General features: G+C 41.6%; 1 long non-coding RNA gene across 1 annotated transcript; it reads right to left on the bottom strand.

Annotated features, from left to right (window-relative positions):
• Positions 1–3,895: 3,895 nt before the first annotated feature.
• On the bottom strand, positions 3,896–19,692 carry LOC308105710. Its single transcript, XR_013934929.1, has 5 exons — positions 19,573–19,692; positions 18,196–18,246; positions 14,681–14,766; positions 12,717–12,759; positions 3,896–4,939 (listed from the first exon to the last, which is right to left on the bottom strand). It is a non-coding gene; the product is annotated as an uncharacterized lncRNA (long non-coding RNA).
• Between the last annotated feature and the right edge of the window lie 1,425 nt (positions 19,693–21,117).

Here is a 21,117-nt window from a genome sequence, read left to right on the forward strand (position 1 = left end):
GGACTGTTATAGCGCCACCATGAGGCCAAATGGTTTGATTATTTTTTAAATAATTTCGGACTAAATTATGAACCTCCCCTTCAAATCTGGTATCTCTAGCTCTTACGGTTTCTGAGAAAAAAATACTTGAAATCTAGTTTTTTAATTTTCCCATTTTCCGTTGAAGTGGATGGGGAAATGTAATTCACTAATAAATTAATATCAATTAAACTATTTAACCAATCTCTTAGCAAAATACAAGCGCACGATTCCAGGTCAAGACGGTCATTTTGAGATATGGCACAACATTGGGGGATAAAAACTGTGGGAGGAGATGCGGTCTAAAGTTTTTCAGTTTCTCTATAACAATAGTTTGGTTGCCCTGTTAGGGCAACCACACTAATAAGGACTGTGGCGCCCCCTATGGATCAAAGTGGAAATGCTTTGGGGGATTTGTTGAGTAAACCACCCTCGACATGTGATTTAAATTTGGGATTGACCGGACGTTTCGTTCGTGATTTGTGGGCTTTTTTGTAAAACGGGCCCCTCCCGCTAACTTCGGAAGCCATTTACGGACGAACGGTAAGGTCTATCAAAATGCCGTTTGGATATCTTTATCGCATGGGTCCATAGATCACGTGTACCGATTTGTGTGAGATTTGGACAAAATTTGAAGGAAAAGGAGCAATAAGTGTGTTTTGAAGAAAATTCAAAATGGCGGACAATATATCCTGACGCAAATGGGCGTGGCCTATATGGGGAGCTGCGTCATGACCCAAGGAATCTAAGGCAAAAAATATTTTTATTCTATGACCTACGGTTCAAGAGTTATAGGCCAAAACGTAAAGTGGACTGTTATAGCGCCACCATGAGGCCAAATGGTTTGATTATTTTTTAAATAATTTCGGACTAAATTATGAACCTCCCCTTCAAATCTGGTATCTCTAGCTCTTACGGTTTCTGAGAAAAAAATACTTGAAATCTAGTTTTTTAATTTTCCCATTTTCCGTTGAAGTGGATGGGGAAATGTAATTCACTAATAAATTAATATCAATTAAACTATTTAACCAATCTCTTAGCAAAATACAAGCGCACGATTCCAGGTCAAGACGGTCATTTTGAGATATGGCACAACATTGGGGGATAAAAACTGTGGGAGGAGATGCGGTCTAAAGTTTTTCAGTTTCTCTATAACAATAGTTTGGTTGCCCTGTTAGGGCAACCACACTAATAAGGACTGTGGCGCCCCCTATGGATCAAAGTGGAAATGCTTTGGGGGATTTGTTGAGTAAACCACCCTCGACATGTGATTTAAATTTGGGATTGACCGGACGTTTCGTTCGTGATTTGTGGGCTTTTTTGTAAAACGGGCCCCTCCCGCTAACTTCGGAAGCCATTTACGGACGAACGGTAAGGTCTATCAAAATGCCGTTTGGATATCTTTATCGCATGGGTCCATAGATCACGTGTACCGATTTGTGTGAGATTTGGACAAAATTTGAAGGAAAAGGAGCAATAAGTGTGTTTTGAAGAAAATTCAAAATGGCGGACAATATATCCTGACGCAAATGGGCGTGGCCTATATGGGGAGCTGCGTCATGACCCAAGGAATCTAAGGCAAAAAATATTTTTATTCTATGACCTACGGTTCAAGAGTTATAGGCCAAAACGTAAAGTGGACTGTTATAGCGCCACCATGAGGCCAAATGGTTTGATTATTTTTTAAATAATTTCGGACTAAATTATGAACCTCCCCTTCAAATCTGGTATCTCTAGCTCTTACGGTTTCTGAGAAAAAAATACTTGAAATCTAGTTTTTTAATTTTCCCATTTTCCGTTGAAGTGGATGGGGAAATGTAATTCACTAATAAATTAATATCAATTAAACTATTTAACCAATCTCTTAGCAAAATACAAGCGCACGATTCCAGGTCAAGACGGTCATTTTGAGATATGGCACAACATTGGGGGATAAAAACTGTGGGAGGAGATGCGGTCTAAAGTTTTTCAGTTTCTCTATAACAATAGTTTGGTTGCCCTGTTAGGGCAACCACACTAATAAGGACTGTGGCGCCCCCTATGGATCAAAGTGGAAATGCTTTGGGGGATTTGTTGAGTAAACCACCCTCGACATGTGATTTAAATTTGGGATTGACCGGACGTTTCGTTCGTGATTTGTGGGCTTTTTTGTAAAACGGGCCCCTCCCGCTAACTTCGGAAGCCATTTACGGACGAACGGTAAGGTCTATCAAAATGCCGTTTGGATATCTTTATCGCATGGGTCCATAGATCACGTGTACCGATTTGTGTGAGATTTGGACAAAATTTGAAGGAAAAGGAGCAATAAGTGTGTTTTGAAGAAAATTCAAAATGGCGGACAATATATCCTGACGCAAATGGGCGTGGCCTATATGGGGAGCTGCGTCATGACCCAAGGAATCTAAGGCAAAAAATATTTTTATTCTATGACCTACGGTTCAAGAGTTATAGGCCAAAACGTAAAGTGGACTGTTATAGCGCCACCATGAGGCCAAATGGTTTGATTATTTTTTAAATAATTTCGGACTAAATTATGAACCTCCCCTTCAAATCTGGTATCTCTAGCTCTTACGGTTTCTGAGAAAAAAATACTTGAAATCTAGTTTTTTAATTTTCCCATTTTCCGTTGAAGTGGATGGGGAAATGTAATTCACTAATAAATTAATATCAATTAAACTATTTAACCAATCTCTTAGCAAAATACAAGCGCACGATTCCAGGTCAAGACGGTCATTTTGAGATATGGCACAACATTGGGGGATAAAAACTGTGGGAGGAGATGCGGTCTAAAGTTTTTCAGTTTCTCTATAACAATAGTTTGGTTGCCCTGTTAGGGCAACCACACTAACTAGACGCGTCGCAATTCAGGGCAATTGCAAAGTGTGGTTGCGCCGACGCAGAGTTCTGGGTTGCGGCCATGGGGGTCCAAGGAATCCATCGTCACATAGTAGTTCACAGTTCAGTCCCCAGTGGAACAGATGGTGTTATAGGTCTCAAAATAAATTATTAAAGCAGACTTGCCATTTTTTTCCCCTTATTGTTCTGATCTGAGACATTGTGAGGAGAAAATACCCTGTGTATATAGAGTAAATGGCATATCTGCGATTTGCAAACAAGTTGTAAATACTCAGAGAAGACATTTCACGTTTTCCCCACACTTATATTATGTCATGTTTTTAGTATAAGATTCAGCACCTTTTTTTCCCCAGCCTGATAATAGATATTAAATACCTTGTAATGTACTTGTGAATGTCTCACCATATAATACATGTGGAACCATTACGATACTTGTCGACCTGGCTAGTAGCCATACCATTTTGTATATTGTAAGATAGATACTCCCCAGCATATCAGGCACATCAGTGTTACTTAATGGTGTCAATACCACAATGATAAACTATTGTTTAGCCTACATTGTGACAGACTTGTCATCACCAGGCAGGAGTTTTGGATAAGCTCTAATGTCCATGTAGATTGCTTCACAATTTTACACACAGTAGAGGGATTGAAGTCCATTTTGTCCAGCAGGCAGAGATTATAGTCTGACACTTTCAATTACAAGCTTAAAACACCAAATTATAGAAGGCAAGAATTATTGTCAGTTAAACGAACAACTTGTGTATATTATGTTCATATGTGTATGGGTTTAGGCATTAATGAGATGTTACATTCCAAAGTTTCCCTTTTTGTTCAGCTTTAGTAGTGAAGAACCCTTCTGATTGTGAATAGTAATACAAAATTTAAAAACACACATCTGTATTCATTGTAAATGTTAAATACATGTGACTAAATACATTACCAAACATATAGATTCACTTTTCAAACACATGGCAAAAAGAAAAATAAGTAGAGACAAAGCAGAGCAGATATAGTTTAAAGTATTTATTAACACAATTGTATTATTGGTACCTTTACTGTAAGCAACACCATTAATATATTTGGTATAATGTCCTATCAATTATTTTTACTATAGTTATTATGATTATATATGTAATTATGGTCATATTTTATGATTCTATATATAGGTTAATATGAGTTATTAGTGACAATTAAACAATTATATTTTATGATAACTATTACAATGCCTGTAAACAGTTTATTATTGACAGATATATTATTGATGCTATAATGGTTATTATTATTACTACTATTACTGTTATTGTCCAAAATTATATTCTAACCTTTAAGTAATTTCAATATTTTCCAGGGTGAAGCAAAAAACCCGCCTCCTATTTCAGCCAATTTAGGAGTGCACGGGGAAAAAAATTCTTGCACCGACCCCTTTGTTAAAAAAGGCGATCAAGCAAGCTCCTGGTAAATATATTAAACAAACTAATAAATGTAACATTCTGAAAAATAAGTAAAACTTTTAGGGCCGCAACTATATTGATTAAGTGAATTATCTCAAAGTGTATTTTGTAGATATCTAATTTTGTATTTATCAATGAATCAATGTGTAACATTTTCCATAATTATTTTGGGATTACATTTATTAGTTTAATTAAGAAATTAAGTCCTATTTTAATGCTTGTATATTGTCTGTTTGAATAAAATTAAATTTTTTGACAACATTTATTAAAAAATAATTTAGTCCTAATAAGTGTTACAGTCTTACAGCCCTAAAAACAAATGGTGAGTTAAAACATTTACAACATGCACATGTAAATATAAGGTAGTGGGTCATGAAAAGGCAGTATACAATCCAAAATAGTTTGTTATGCATTTTTTAGAATTGATTATTTTATGTGAGTTTGTTATTAAATCCAGGGATGGCCAATATTGTGTTTATAGAAATTGGGTACTACCGGTTCACGAGCCACAACATAAATGACAATTAGAAATATGACAATTATTCACAAAGAACATTCCTGAAATGTAGAAAAAGGTTAAAGGCAAAAACAATATCAGTGCTGGACGGCTTCTGAAAAACAGGGAAACAAGTGTTAGTGTTCTTTTCAAACAAATGCTTCACAATCAGTAATTATGAAAAAAGACAAAACAATGCTACAATATGAATAATACTAGCGACAAGAGAAAAAAGGTGAGATTTGGCTGCTGCGTAATGGGAGATTCCAAAGTATAGGTGCGGCTACGATGAGGCCCGGTCACTACTTGGGCAGCTGATTCACATGTTCCAGTGATATATCCAATGACAGGGTTGGTGATCAAGAGGTTCCATTGTTCGCAATCCGTTTGTTATTTAGTGTGGCAGATGAGACTTTGCGCTGGAGTGGCACCAGAGAATGATGTAGCGTTGGCTATGAATAGTTCATACCGTCAAACGATCATCTCTGGTGACCACTATTTGGGCAGCTCATTCACATGTTCCAGTGATATATCCAATGACAGGGTTGGTGATCAAGAGGTTCCATTGTTCGCAATCCTTTTGTTATTGAGTGCGGCAGATGTGATTTATAAGAGCAGGTCAGAATGCGTTTGGTGGGAAAGAGCACGATGTCCTTGAAACTAAGGTCTACATGGTTCCAGTGTTTGCAAGCTTGTCTTGCAGGCTGTGCACTAGTCCTGATCGGAGGATAATACGCAATACACAGGATCATGGTAGCTGTAGTACGTACGTAGTACTCCAGACTGTAGACATTGCTCTGGTCTTGAGATGTAAATGTGATCCAACAGCGTGTTTTTGTCAGTAGTCTTCTCCTTGATCAGTTGTGTGTATCCTCTGGACTCGAGCAGCATCGCTATCGGAGTACCTACACTGGCCAGTAGATTTTCGTTGAAATCACCACAGACTACGATGGGATGGTGGTCCATCACTTCTAAGGAGTCCAGAAGCGCCTTCAGATTTTCCATGAACGGGTCATCGTAACGTGGTGGTCTGTACACTGCAGCGATCAGAAGCTTGACAGGGGACTCTATCTTGACGACCACAAACTCGAGGTTTGTCACATTGTGTAGGTAACGCTTTTCACATGCCTGGAAATGGTCCTTCACATACACAGCGACGCCACCGCCATTCTGTTCTGCACGTTCAGGACGGCTGGTGTACGAGATGTGCTTGTTGCGGCTGAACATGGTGTATCCATCCAATTGGAGACTGTCAGCCACAAAGGAGCCGGTGAGATGCGTCTCGGTCAAGCACAGGACATCTGCATGGGTCAGTTCGTGATGTTTTTTGATGTCCTGAATGTGTGCCGGTAAACTTTGCGTGTTGTGATGGACAATCGCGAGTGTTTGCGCCTGGCCTGTCGTCTCTCGATACTTCAACAGTGGCATAACACTGTCCAGTGAGGCGGTCTTCATGGATTCCAGGGCAGCTGTGATTGCAGGATCAGCATAGATTTTCTTCGCATCGAAGTCAATGATGTGCAATCCTTGCAATGACGTTGTCCTACTGAGGGCAACGTAGGCCATGCCTGGTTGGAAGATCCGTTTCAAGGAAACCACAGCAGATTGTGTAGTCATGCCTTGGACTTTGTGAGCTGTGCAAGCATATGCCAACTTGATGGGAAATTGCCTACGAAGCGTGTTATTGCTCAGGTGTTCCTCATATCTCTCGACGTACACTTGTGTACTGCCAGGTGTAGTTTTCCGGTATTTCTGTCCTGCTTCAGGCTTGTCTACTACAAGCCAAAGCTTGGCTACTCTACTCCCGTCCTCGTTTACGTGCATCTCTACACTAGCCATCTTGCCAAATGTCCCGTTCACAAGGCCATCCTCCACATCTATGTTCCTGATGATCACGATTGGGGCGCCTTCTGCAACCTGCAAGTTGTCAAGAAGATCGTTCTGCTCTCCTGTACAGGGACTGGCAAGGCGAGTCTTGTGGTTATGGACTTGCTTGTAGTCTTCCGCGGGTATGTTGACGATGTGGCTGTGGAGCGCAGACAAAGATTTGGCGTTGTGTTCGGACACCTCTTTGTTGGTTGCGAAGATGTGCACAACATCCTTAGGACAACGGTCACGCACAGTCACTCTCTGAGCAAGGAGTGCTTTGTCTCCGTCACTCAGCGGATCCTTCTTCGCTTTGACTCTCAACCTATTCAGAAGCTCTGCGTAGGGCAGATCATCTTTCTGTCGCATGATCTCGGTCAACGTGATCATCTGAAAGTGTTCGAGCAGAAGGTCCGGTTTGCCTTCCTCGAGCACACAGAGCGGTTTCCCACTTGACGTTGGAGGGAGCTGGTAAAAGTCGCCTACTACAAGTACCGACATGCCGCCGAATGGCCTCTTACTGCCTTTAATCTCTTGCAGTCTCCAGTGGATGTAGATAAACATAGCCTTTGAAATCATCGACACCTCATCTATGACGATGATCTCCGCATTTCCCAGCTTTGCCCTCACGTCATCCAATTTGTTTCCCAGTCCTATGTAGGGTGGTTTCAGTTTTCTTGGCAACTTCAACAGGGAATGCAGTGTGTTTCCCGCGATGTTGTATGCCGCAGTTCCTGTAAACGCAGACAGCAGCACTGTGGGCATGGATGCATCCGTCTCCTCAAACAGTCTGGGGAGTCGACGGAGAATCCGTGTTGCCTCACCGTAGATGCACTTGATCAGGTGTGATTTGCCAGTTCCAGCACCCCCAGTGACAAAGAAGAAGAAGGGTTCGGGTTTCTGGTCGAGTACGCTCTTGAAGCACCATTCACGTACAGAGTGAAAGATGGAGGCTTGAGTCCGGTTGAGGTTTCGACACATTGAACGCAGATAATCGAGGCTCATTTGCGGAGCCGATACCCTGTGACCAACAATTGTACCCACCTCTTGACAACTGAACTCTGGGACGTCGTCTTGTTCGTCGTCTGCCTGTGGATCTTGATCTTGTTCGGCAAGACATTCCATCCGCTCGAGCTCATTTTCTGGGGCAATGTTGGCCCACGCATCTTCCGCAGGGCCATGCTTCATGAATTCCTCTAATGCTTCTTCCATCGATTTGCTGTGTTTTTCATACCTCATTTTGTTCTCATCAACAATGGCATTTGCGCGGCATGTCCATTTTTGTCCAGGTATTTTCACAGACGCAGAGTCGTAGAACTCCTTGTAGGTGGGGAAGATTGCGGTTTTCAGTGTGGTCTGATAGCGATGCGGAAGGTAAGCCTTCAGCAAGTTGCCGAAGTATTTCTCGGGGTCCTTCTGTTCCGAGAACTTCGCGTATCTGATAACCGCGGGTCGGCCATCCGTCGAGCGCTTCTTAATGGTTCCCATGTTGTCAGACAGCTTCAGGCAATCTGGCTTTTTTGCTTCGCTACCGTACACAATCCTGTACTCGGATGCAAATTCTGCTAGACACATGTTGTCAAACACCAGTGTTTTGGGTCTGGCGTTGTATTTGTCAAGAAGCCCTGACATCCACACTTGGTTCGAATCGGCTGGTCTTTTCTGCAGCAAGCTGAGCGGGAGGCTCATTTTCATTGCATTGTCATCCGTCGGGAGGAAGACAACTTCGCGGGAGCATTCCTTCAATTGCAAGCTGCAAGTTCGGGCCACTGCCTCCTGAGAGCTAACCTGTCTGTTTTTCACATATGCGTGAACAAGTTCGTTCATTGCACCCCTTTCGGTCACTTTTGTGGGGTCTATGCCTTCGACTACTTGTTTCAGAAGCTCACCCATCTCATGTTCGGCCTTGGATATGTAGGACAGCATGTATGAGATGCAAACAAAGTGGTCCAGGACAAACTGGATATCCATGTTGGCATTCCAGGCCTCCAGCAAAACTGGGTTGTAGTTGTTCACATAGCAGTCCTTGACTCCACGCTTCATCAAGAGGACCTGGACATTCCTCAAGTCTTCAAGATAGCTGTCGTACTCTTCGTGAGTCAAATTGCACTTTGCCAGCAACTCTGAGAGATCGGTCAGTTCTGATGGCAAGTCCAGAAGTAGATCATACAGAGGTTTGAGTTTGGCCAAAGCAGCTTGTGCTCTTGCCCTCTGTTGTTTGCCTATGCCTTCGGTACTCCTCTTTGCACTTTCGTTTGCTCCTTCATTTCCTCCTGTTGCGCCCCTTTCGTTTTCATCCGTGACTTCCTCCATTGGATCAACTGGCGTTGGGTTAGTTAACCAGGTTGTGTCCACTGGTGCCTTGGGGAATCCAAACCTGCATGTCTTGTTACCTTTCTTACAGGACTTTGTGTGGTTTTTGCTGTGCATCTGAACTTCTTGGACAATTCGGTGAAGCACAGGATTTTCGTTTGGATCAGGCAGCTGGCACGAAATGTAGCGGTCCGCAAATTCGCATATCTTCTCGTCCGAGTCTTCTCCAAGTTTGGGGGCGTCGGCTACCCACATTAAGGCGTGAACATGCGGCGAACCCCGGTTTTGATACTCGATTCTATGGAACCAGTCTATGACGTGTCCGATTGGGCGAGCATCAGACAACAGCAGTTTTGTATACGCAGAACGAACTCGCTTGTCAAACATTCGCATGGTAGTCACTGCATTGCTTCTGAGGATGTCGCACTTCTCATTCCAGTCCAGCTTGTCAAAATCCACAATTTGGCCTTGCTGTGCTTTTATTGCCGTTATGACCTCTGGCCATCTGAATTCTGCAGCACTTAAGGTCAAAAAGAAGGTAGGTGGGCCTAACTGACGGACCATGGCAAATAAATCATACATGGTCTTCTGCCAGTAGGCTGGCGTCCCCCTCAGGGGTTGCATGAACCTTGTTGCATCCCGGTTTCTGACCAGTCTCTCAACTTCATGCTTGTCCTGCAACATCTTGTTGGAGATCCTGCGACCATCCTTGCTAAAGGGTTTGCCCTTCCTCAATTGAATTGAGATGGTGTTTTTTGCCAAGTGGGTCTCTGTAACAAACTGGGCAAAAAAGAGATAGCTTTGGTCTCTCGCAAAACGATCATCAACATTGAAAAGCCTTGCGTTGAAGTACCTGCTTGGTGTCAGTTTGAGCTTTCTCTTACGATCCAACGTGTTCTCTCCAGTTGGAAACAATGTAGGGAAGGCCCTTGCTTCGAGGTTAGGGGCTGTGCTATAGCTGACAGGCCTGTTTCCTTCAGCTGGGGCGATGCAGAATATGCCATCTCCGTATGTCATTGTCTCTTGTCCAATGTCATCCGGTTCCAAGCAACTGTCCAGGCCATGTCCAGGTCTCAGCGCATCTTGCTCATCTTGGGCAGTGGGTGGATGTTGATCCACCCACTGCTGGGATGGGTCGAGAGTTTCAGTCGCATCGGCTACTTCCATCATTTCGGCGTCGTCACAACTGTCCATGACTTCGTCTGTGCCTGTCTGTTCAACAGTGGGTAGGTCTTCAAGTTCAACAGTGGGTAGGTCTTCAAGCTGGCCCTCCACATTTTCATCGTTGATGCTCTCATCATCTCGGATTGTGATGTTTTTGTAGTCGGGGTGTGTCTCGATGAGTTTCCTCAAGCCCAGTAAGACATTGGTCATATTGACAGTGTGAAACAAATGATGGCCTTTGTACCGCAGACGTCTCTTCAGTTTCACCCTGTACAAACGGGATGAGTCGAGCCTTCTGGGTAGGGTGTTTACTGTGGTTTCCACATCTGCTGGCACGCACACCACAGCACCATATATAGCACTCTGTTTGCCTTTAGGAAGTGTGAGAATCTTGGCAAATGGTATGTCTATTGCCGATATTTGTCTTTCCAGCACATTGAGTTGGCGGAGCTCTGGAGGAATGGGTGCAAGTTCCAGGTTGTTTGCGACAGCCAAGCGTGGCATTCTTCCTGCTACTACACTTTTGTGACAGCATTGACAAATCCACTCTTTTCGCCTTTCTTCGGGTACAGTGCAATCTTCCGGCCCTCCACATTGATCATCACACGAATGAAGGTATTTGCCTGTTAAGCAGGCAGCAACCACGGCGGGTTTGATCGTGTAATTTGACCGATGACAAACATTCACTTGACCAGCGAAAAGAGTCCGATGGCACGTTGTGCACACAAAAGTTGGTCCATGTTTTATGACTTTCTGGAAACTCGCTATAGCGCCTTGTAGTAGCTCATTCTGTTGGGGTGCGGGAGCTAAATCTATCCTCACAGTATCTAAATCTTTACTCGCTTCTACAGCAATGCCCCGTTTGCGCAGGACATCACATAAGTCCTTGTATCTATTTCTTATTCTCATTGAACGTCGGATGTCACGGCGCATCTTGAAGAATGGGTCCGTTTTGCATCTGCGGGCCATGTAGGACTTCATGCGTTCCCTGAACTCCTGATCTACTCTGAACCTCTTGTTCACATAAGCCTTCTTTTTCCCTCTTAACACCTCATCTTTATTGTACCTCCTTTTTTTAGAAGCCGAGTTCTTCTCTCTAACCAACCTCCTTTTGCCATAAGCCGACTTCTTCGCTCTGAATTCTTCATCTTCACTAAATCTCCTGTTGTCATATGCCTTCTTGAATTGTTTTTGCCGTTCCTTGAATTTTGTATCCGTTATACATCTCATGGCAATGTATTTGTTCATGTATTCCTTCCTTGGAGTCCTCGGTTTTTCCTTGGTATCAGATTGCAGTCTCCTCATTATTTTCCGTTTCCGTTGTTGACTCATTTTGTTGGCTCTTTCATTTGTAGTGTCTGACATCACTTGTGTTGATGGTGAATGGCCTGCCTGCAGAGAATGCTTGGTGATTGGAGGTCCAGCGTTTGTTTCATCCTGGCTAGTTTGATCGACAGGCTCTTTGTGATGCAGGTTGTCAGGATGAACTTGCACTGTTGACAGATGGGGTGACCGAGCATTTGTCTGTTCAAATGTCACTGGCATGAAGTCAAACTGCATTTGGTCAATCTTGTTCGATGAATGTGAGAAGTCAATTAGCTGGTCAATCTTAGCGAACAGATCATCCAACTGAGTGAAGGTCATCATTACAGCTTTTCCTCCAGGCAAAGGTAGGCCATCAGCACTTCTCTGATGAGAGTCAAACAGTCCATATCTTCCAGACCTGTCTCTAAAAACGGCAATGGTGTGTGGTGATACTGTTAGGAGTGCATATTTGACATTCTCAGACAGACACTTAAGTCTTTCCTGAAGCTTCAGCCACCAATGCCGTCGGTAGGGCTCTCCCTCAGCTCTCATATATCCCATGTCCACGCTAGATTTTTTCACGGAGTACGTATTGTGTTCCGTTTCCACCTTGAGAGGTACTTCCTCCATTGTCAGCTGGCATGACTTAAACAGCTTTTGTCTTTTTAGTTGTTCTATTGTTCTTTTATACAGACTGTCTCCCTTGTCCAGTATCTTGTCAAGATCATCCATCTTCAAGTCAAGACCTTCATGTTGGTGTGCCAAAAATGTCAGACCCATGCATGTACACTGCCGATTCTTTGACATTTGGGAAAACTTATGATGATTTTGGCTTTTGGATGCCTGCACAGATTTGACAGAAGGTGGTACGGTGCATGCTTGTTGTACAGGGTCATTGTTGGAAAGGTCCATGGCCTCGACAATGTTGTCTTGTTCTTCAACATCAGACTGTGCATGTTGCTGAGCTGTTTCTACCACAGTCTCCATGGCTGGACTAAATGTCTTTTGTGTCCCTTCATCGACCTCTGTGCAACTGTTTGGTGAATCTGTATGGGCCAACTTAGCATCCCAGCATTTCTTTTTAGCAATAGATTTCTTTCCACGACGAGGCATGATGTCACCAAGTTTTAGATCTGAACTTTTATGAAAATGTACACTCTTTAACAAAAAACAACCTTCAACCTTCAATACTAGTGTAGCATTAGTCACAAATCACTCTAGGCATCAAGAATCAACTTACTTACCGTTAAAAAGTCAACCAGAGCAGCTGTTTCGATCTGATGAACACTAGAATAAAAAAAAGAACAATTTCAGACTAGCGCTATAGTTTTACAATATAATTACTTGTTAGATTATTTTTTTCTACCGTTATATTCTTGTGTAAAAACCGTGTGTGCCATTTTATGACAGTAGATTTTCAGGCCGCTGCGCAGCCTTCAAACCTAGTCCTATGTTGCGCTGCTAAGAGCGTTGGTCACTGAAGCATGGTCATTTAAAGTGTTTTACACTGCTATAGCACCTACCAAGTTTGGGGCGTTAAGCATGCTCGGAACTGTAGTTATGGCTGTTTAAAGGGCAATTTTTTAATGAAAATCTTTGTCTATGATCAAGTATCGGTATATATGAAGTCATTTCTCTGACTGCGTTGACTTCTTTCATCTTTCCATAATGTGCATTATTGGTGTGTTAGCAATCTAACAGCTGCATTTGTATGTATGGTGCTTATTTTATTTATATACATCTACCATTCATGCAATTATGGCTATGACAGACATAGCCCTGACATTCCCTTGTTGAACTTTAACTATTCAAGATTTTATACAATATTAACCAAAACATTTGGAAAAGTAGAACTAAAGACAGAAAGTATTACATAAGCATATATGTCTACCAAAGATTATGTATATGATGAGTACACCATAGAATTGAAGTACGCATATCATCTGCATAGTTTATAATAGGTATAGCAGTGTGGGAAAATAATGCATTAATTCATAAGTTTACTGTTGCAAACACTAATGTTACTATTTATCTGTAGAGTAATGAAGTAACCATTTTGTTTTATTCCATTTGAATTATTTGATTAAGAATGGCTGACAGCTTTGACTAAATTGGATCCTATTACCTTTTAAAAATGTGTGGAAACAGAATGTAATTAGAGAAAGTGCTCCAAGAGGTCTCTACCAGGTTAGGTCGTTATTGTGGGCCAGCAATGTTTGGAATACGTCAATCAGGATGAATATGAAAAACTGGACAGATTTGTTTTTGATCACTTGACTATGAAGATAATGTGTACCGATTTGCGTGATGTTTGGACAACATTTGTGGGACTAATTTGAAAACAATTGTTTCGCAAAAATCGGCCTCCTGATGGAGCTATAATAGGGCAATGTTAAAAGGGTGGCACTTGTATCTCAAAGTAGTGTGAATGTGCGTGCAAAGTTTCACCGCAATCAGACGGTGCTACAATGATTTGCGGTATTTTGTTCAAAATAGGCCACTCTTGCACACTTTAGATGTCAATCTTAGCTATAAAAGGCAGATGTGAAAAATGCAGGGCAAAGGCTTTTTCTTGGCCACTAGGGAGTGTGCATACAAAGTTTTACACAGATCGGTGCAGTTATAGGTAAAAACATGAATCGACCTGCTTTAGCGCCACCATGAGGCTGACGTGACATTTTTCAAGTGGCATTTCTTCCTCTGCCTAGTGGGAATGTGCGTGCAAAATGTCACAGAAATTGTACGCCGTGTTCATGATTTGAGGCATTTTGTTCAAAACGGAGCATTCCTGCAAACTTTGGAAGCCAATCTTAGCCAATCAGGATGGAATATGACAAATCTAAAAGACCAGTTTCGTTTAATGACAATATAGATACTGTGTACCGATTAGCGTCATGTTTGGACAACATGTGTAAAATAATTTGGGGACCCCTCTTGGAATCTTGATAACCCCATGCATGTAATGCGCCGATCTCTGTGAGGACGGCGGTCACAGAGATTATTCCATGATTTACCGTTTTTGCTGACAGCACTGGCACACTATTGATATGGCAGTCAAAGAGTTAAACTAAATAGAGTATATATATTGGCAATGTCTCCTTAATAACTGACAATGGATTGACCCCAAGACAATTTCCATATGCCAACATTAGATAGTTAGATCTAAAACGCTTTGATTTGCACATGTGTCATGTTATGTTAAACAAACCTTGCAGTAGTGCAGTCTGGGATGGTCCCCTCAGTCCACTGCTGTGTTGGCCAAGATATCAGGTCCGGTGTACAGCCACGCCACAGCTGAAATTTTCAATCAAAAATACAGTATTTAGAAAAAATTATAAAAGTAAATGCATGTAGTGACAAGCTGTCAAGTGAATTTGTATATTGGCTATTTAAAATAAGGCAACAAGTTTACAGTGAGCTTGTAGATCTGCTATTTTCAAATATGTATAATGCCTTGTTATCACATGGCTACAGATGTCTGCCAATTTGGGAGATAATTGTAAAATAGCAGATTTAGAAGCTCACAACGCGTCGCATTGTGAGATTGTAGATCAGCTATTTTCAAATGTACAAGCTCAAGCTCACAACGCGTCGCATTGTGAGCTAGTAGATCTGCCATTTTCAAATAGCCAAAGTTTAAATAGGGCTGAAGGGGTTAGTGTAGCCTATGTTTTTTAAACAACAATCTAAATCTACAAAGTAACTCAAGTTTTCAAAACATTGTAGTGGATTACAAGTACAATATTTGTCTATCACTGCCAACAGATAGATAGATCTTGAAAATTTAACCAGACAAGTCAGTGTGCTGAAGAATTGGCCACATATGGATAAGACAGACACAGATGAGACGCAGGGCCTGTTAAATGGCATCAACAATGGGTCATTTATTCAACCCCAAACCACACCTCTAATCACCCCCCTATTATCACCTTTCAGTCAGCTGACAACTCTATAGAAACTTGAAGCAACACATACTTGTCACCTGTACATGCATAATAGACAATAGCAGATCTACAAGCTCAGAAGTGATCTACAAGTGAGCTATGTAGATCAGCCATTTAAAATGAAGCAACAAGCTTACAGTGAGCTTGTAGATCTGCTATTTTCAAATATGTATAATGCCTTATTATCACATGGCTACAGATGTCTGCCAATTTGGGAGATAATTGTAAAATAGCAGATTTAGAAGCTCACAACGCGTCGCATTGTGAGATTGTAGATCAGCTATTTTCAAATGTACAAGCTCAAGCTCACAACGCGTCGCATTGTGAGCTAGTAGATCTGCCATTTTCAAATAGCCAAAGTTTAAATAGGGCTGAAGGGGTTAGTGTAGCCTATGTTTTTTAAACAACAATCTAAATCTACAAAGTAACTCAAGTTTTCAAAACATTGTAGTGGATTACAAGTACAATATTTGTCTATCACTGCCAACAGATAGATAGATCTTGAAAATTTAACCAGACAAGTCAGTGTGCTGAAGAATTGGCCACATATGGATAAGACAGACACAGATGAGACGCAGTGCCTGTTAAATGGCATCAACAATGGGTCATTTATTCAACCCCTAACCACACCTCTAATCACCCCCCTATTATCACCTTTCAGTCAGCTGACAACTCTATAGAAACTAGAAGCAACACATACTTGTCACCTGTACATGCATAATAGACAACAGCAGATCTACAAGCTCAGAAGTGATCTACAAGTGAGCTATGTAGATCAGCCATTTAAAATGAAGCAACAAGCTTACAGTGAGCTTGTAGATCTGCTATTTTCAAATATGTATAATGCCTTGTTATCACATGGCTACAGATGTCTGCCAATTTGGGAGATAATTGTAAAATAGCAGATTTAGAAGCTCACAACGCGTCGCATTGTGAGATTGTAGATCAGCTATTTTCAAATGTACAAGCTCAAGCTCACAACGTGTCGCATTGTGAGCTAGTAGATCTGCCATTTTCAAATAGCCAAAGTTTAAATAGGGCTGAAGGGGTTAGTGTAGCCTATGTTTTTTAAACAACAATCTAAATCTACAAAGTAACTCAAGTTTTCAAAACATTGTAGTGGATTACAAGTACAATATTTGTCTATCACTGCCAACAGATAGATAGATCTTGAAAATTTAACCAGACAAGTCAGTGTGCTGAAGAATTGGCCACATATGGATAAGACAGACACAGATGAGACGCAGTGCCTGTTAAATGGCATCAACAATGGGTCATTTATTCAACCCCTAACCACACCTCTAATCACCCCCCTATTATCACCTTTCAGTCAGCTGACAACTCTATAGAAACTTGAAGCAACACATACTTTGTCACCTGTACATGCATAATAGACAATAGCAGATCTACAAGCTCAGAAGTGATCTACAAGTGAGCTATGTAGATCAGCCATTTAAAATGAAGCAACAAGCTTACAGTGAGCTTGTAGATCTGCTATTTTCAAATATGTATAATGCCTTGTTATCACATGGCTACAGATGTCTGCCAATTTGGGAGATAATTGTAAAATAGCAGATTTAGAAGCTCACAACGCATCGCATTGTGAGATTGTAGATCAGCTATTTTCAAATGTACAAGCTCAAGCTCACAACGTGTCGCATTGTGAGCTAGTAGATCTGCCATTTTCAAATAGCCAAAGTTTAAATAGGGCTGAAGGGGTTAGTGTAGCCTATGTTTTTTAAACAACAATCTAAATCTACAAAGTAACTCAAGTTTTCAAAACATTGTAGTGGATTACAAGTACAATATTTGTCTATCACTGCCAACAGATAGATAGATCTTGAAAATTTAACCAGACAAGTCAGTGTGCTGAAGAATTGGCCACATATGGATAAGACAGACACAGATGAGACGCAGGGCCTGTTAAATGGCATCAACAATGGGTCATTTATTCAACCCCTAACCACACCTCTAATCACCCCCCTATTATCACCTTTCAGTCAGCTGACAACTCTATAGAAACTTGAAGCAACACATACTTGTCACCTGTACATGCATAATAGACAATAGCAGATCTACAAGCTCAGAAGTGATCTACAAGTGAGCTATGTAGATCAGCCATTTAAAATGAAGCAACAAGCTTACAGTGAGCTTGTAGATCTGCTATTTTCAAATATGTATAATGCCTTGTTATCACATGGCTACAGATGTCTGCCAATTTGAGATATAATTGGAAAATAGCAGATCTACAAGCTCAACGCGTCGCATTGTGAGCTAGTAGATCTGCTATTTTCAAATAGCCAAAGTTTAAATAGGGCTGAAGTGGTTAGTGTAGCCTATATTTTCCAAACATTACAAACTCACACCGCAAATGTACACAGATAGATTAGACACACAGTCTGAGCACAAGGCATGAGCATGTCAATATAGGGACAATAGCAGATCTACAAGCTCAAAAAATCAGCTTGTAGATCTGCTATTTTAAATAAAGGTTAAGTGGTGTGACCATGTGTGACCACACACACACACACAATTTATTCAACCCCTAACAACACCTCTAATCACCTTTCAGTCAGCTGACAACTCTATAGAAACTAGAAGCAACACGCACTTGTCACCTGGATGCCAGTGGTTCTCAAACTATTGTAATGTCAAAGAGCTTCCATTTTTACCCTATGCACTAGACCACAGACCCCCATAACCTAGTATTCAACCCCAAGACAATGTCAATAAGCCAACATTAGATAGTTATCGAAAATAGGATCAGGATGTTACACACCTTGCAGTAGGTCTGGGATGGTCTGTCTGTCACCTGGGTCCACAGCCAGAGCTGTAAAAAAAGAAATACAATATTTTAGACACAGAGTTATGAAAGTACATGCATATCAATAGACAATAGCAGATCTACAAGCTCACAAGTGATCTACAAGTGAGCTTGTAGATAAGCTATTTAAAAAAGGCTACAAGTTTACAGTGAGCTTGTAGATCTCCTATTTTCAAATATGTATAATGCCTTGTTATCACATGGCTACAGAGTCTGCCAATTTTAGAGATAATTGTTAAATAGCAGATCTACAAGCTCACAATGTATAGCATTGTGAGCTTGTAGATCTGCCATTTTCAAATAGAAAAGTTTGAGTAGGGCTTAAGTGGTTAATGTAGCCAATGTTTTTTAAATAATAATCAAAATCAACCAACTAAAGTAGTTTTCAAATAATTGTAGTGGGTGGATAGAAGTACAAACAGAATATTTATCTATCTATGCCTGCCAACTGTCTGTGTCGAGACAGACACAAACAAAGCTCCAAGGAGCTGTGTGTGACGTCACTGCCATGCGGAAGTTGTAAGCATACATTTATAGCCGTTAGCATCGGTTAGCCTAGCTGACGAATCCTTGTTGTTTTTAACCTAGTTTCAGATCAACTGTCGCTGCTTAAAGTTAGTTTTAGCAGATCTACAAGCTCAATTTTAGCAGACAAGATATAACAAATGCAATGTTGATTAAAAGCTGCATTCTGCGTTATATAATGAATTGTTATGGCAAAACTAAACAATAAAAGCCAGGAGATCGAGGCTCGGTCGATGGTGACATGATTGTATGAAAACAAAGTCACCAACAAACTGGCGATTGCACTTAATTCATTTAAGGCCCGTACATGTACATACACGTTCAAATTTCAAATATAAAGTGCTTACCTCATGGCCACGGATGTAACAATTCCGTTCGGGCCTTCAGAAGTACCCGTATCTTCAGTATTGTTAAATAAAAAGCATTTTAATCCGATCGGTGGCCATTTTCTCAGCATGTCCGCATGCTTTCAACTACGCGGCCCCATCGGTTGGTAGGTGTACTGCACTCTGATAGAGGTGCCAACTATGAGAAAATGGCCAGCGATCGGATTAAAATGTTTTTTTATTGAACAATACGGAAGATACGGCTACTTCTGAGGGCCCATATATAATTATAACATCCATGGCCATGGGATAAAAACTTTGTTTGAAATCTGAACGTTGAAGTAGATGTAGGGTCCAAAAAGGGAGAATGTGCAAACACCAGGTTGAAGTTCATCCATGACCGTCGTGTGATCCAAGGCCATCAGAGTTATAAACAAAAAAAAGCGAAACAAAAGTGTATATATAAAGTAATATTACTCACCTCAGACAAAAGACGACGAAATGAAAGTCTTCCGAAGAAAACAAAGTAGATCGATGATATAATATGAAGCTAAATCAAGTAGATCCGTTTCCAATAGAAAATGACCGTGGCTATCGCAGGATTTTGATTTGTGAGAAGGAAGCGTGTGAATGCTGTGAGTCTAAGGGGAGGGACAAAATCAGCAAGAGCTGTGATTGGTCTGCTCAGGCAAAAGGGTCAGAACCGTCAGAACAAGTCCGGGCAAGCCCTGTCGCACCCCCTCCCCCCCACGAACCTCGCGTCACCAGTGTTTCCAACTCGGAGGAACCCCCCCCCCCCCACACACACACACACACACACACGCACACGCACACGCACACGCGCACACACACACACACACACACACACACACACACACACACACACACACACACACACACACACACACACACACACACGCGCACGCAAACACACACACACACAAGAACACGCATGCGTGCGTGCACGTAAACACACACACTTAGGTAAACCATTTCCGTATCCTTTCTAAAGCGGATGCAGCCGTTGGCTCTGAAATGCATGTAAAATGATGCTGCTTTCATAGAACAAACAAAAAGACATTGAAGTATTAACCAAAAATAGATACATTTGTTTTAAATGCAAACGTCATTTTATTAATTTAAAAGTTAAAAAGAAGAAGTTAGCGAAATATATAACAGCAATAATAATAATAATAATAATAATAATAATAATAATAATAATAATAATACAAAAAACACAGAAGCCAGTTACATTCCTAATTTCTCCCAGAAATATATACTTAAAGTACCAGAAGTAAAAGTACTAATTATGCAGAATGTCCCATTTCAAGTTTTCAAATGCATACAATGTATACAAATCTTTAGAAAATAGCAGATCTACAAGCTCACAACGCATCGGGCACTAGGGATAACTGGGCACCAAAACCTAGGGAAATGTGGGCACCTGGTCAACTGGGCACTAGGGACAACTGGGCACTAGGGACAACTGGGCACCAAAACCATCTGGGCAGTAGGGACATTTGGGCACCTGGACAACTGAGAACTGGGCATTTGGGACATGTGGGCATCTGGACAACTGGGCACCTGGAGGAATGGGCACCTGAATTAGGATTTGTGTTTTTTGTACTTTACACAGCATGATAAGCTCACAACGCATCGGGCAATAGGGATAACTGGGCACCAAAACCTAGGGAAATGTGGGCACCTAGTCAACTGGGCACTAGGGACAACTGGGCACCAAAACCATCTGGGCAGTAGGGACATGTGGGCACCTGGACAAATGGGAACTGGGCACTTGGGACATGTGGGCATCTGGACAACTGGGCACCTGGAGGAGTGGGCACCTGAATTAGGATTTGTGTTTTTTGTACTTTACACATTATGATGCTTTGTTGTTGTCTCCGCCAGGCCAAAAGGCATGGCCGAGACTATGTTTTGCACCTTGTCCGTTCGTTTGTCTGTCCGTCCTTGTGTGTGTCCTTCGCCCCCCTCCGTCCGGCATGCATTATAGCGCCACGAGGAGGCC

This window comes from Gymnoscopelus braueri (genome assembly GCF_963280865.1).
Source record: "Gymnoscopelus braueri genome assembly, chromosome: 18".
NCBI classification, from domain to species: domain Eukaryota; kingdom Metazoa; phylum Chordata; class Actinopteri; order Myctophiformes; family Myctophidae; genus Gymnoscopelus; species Gymnoscopelus braueri.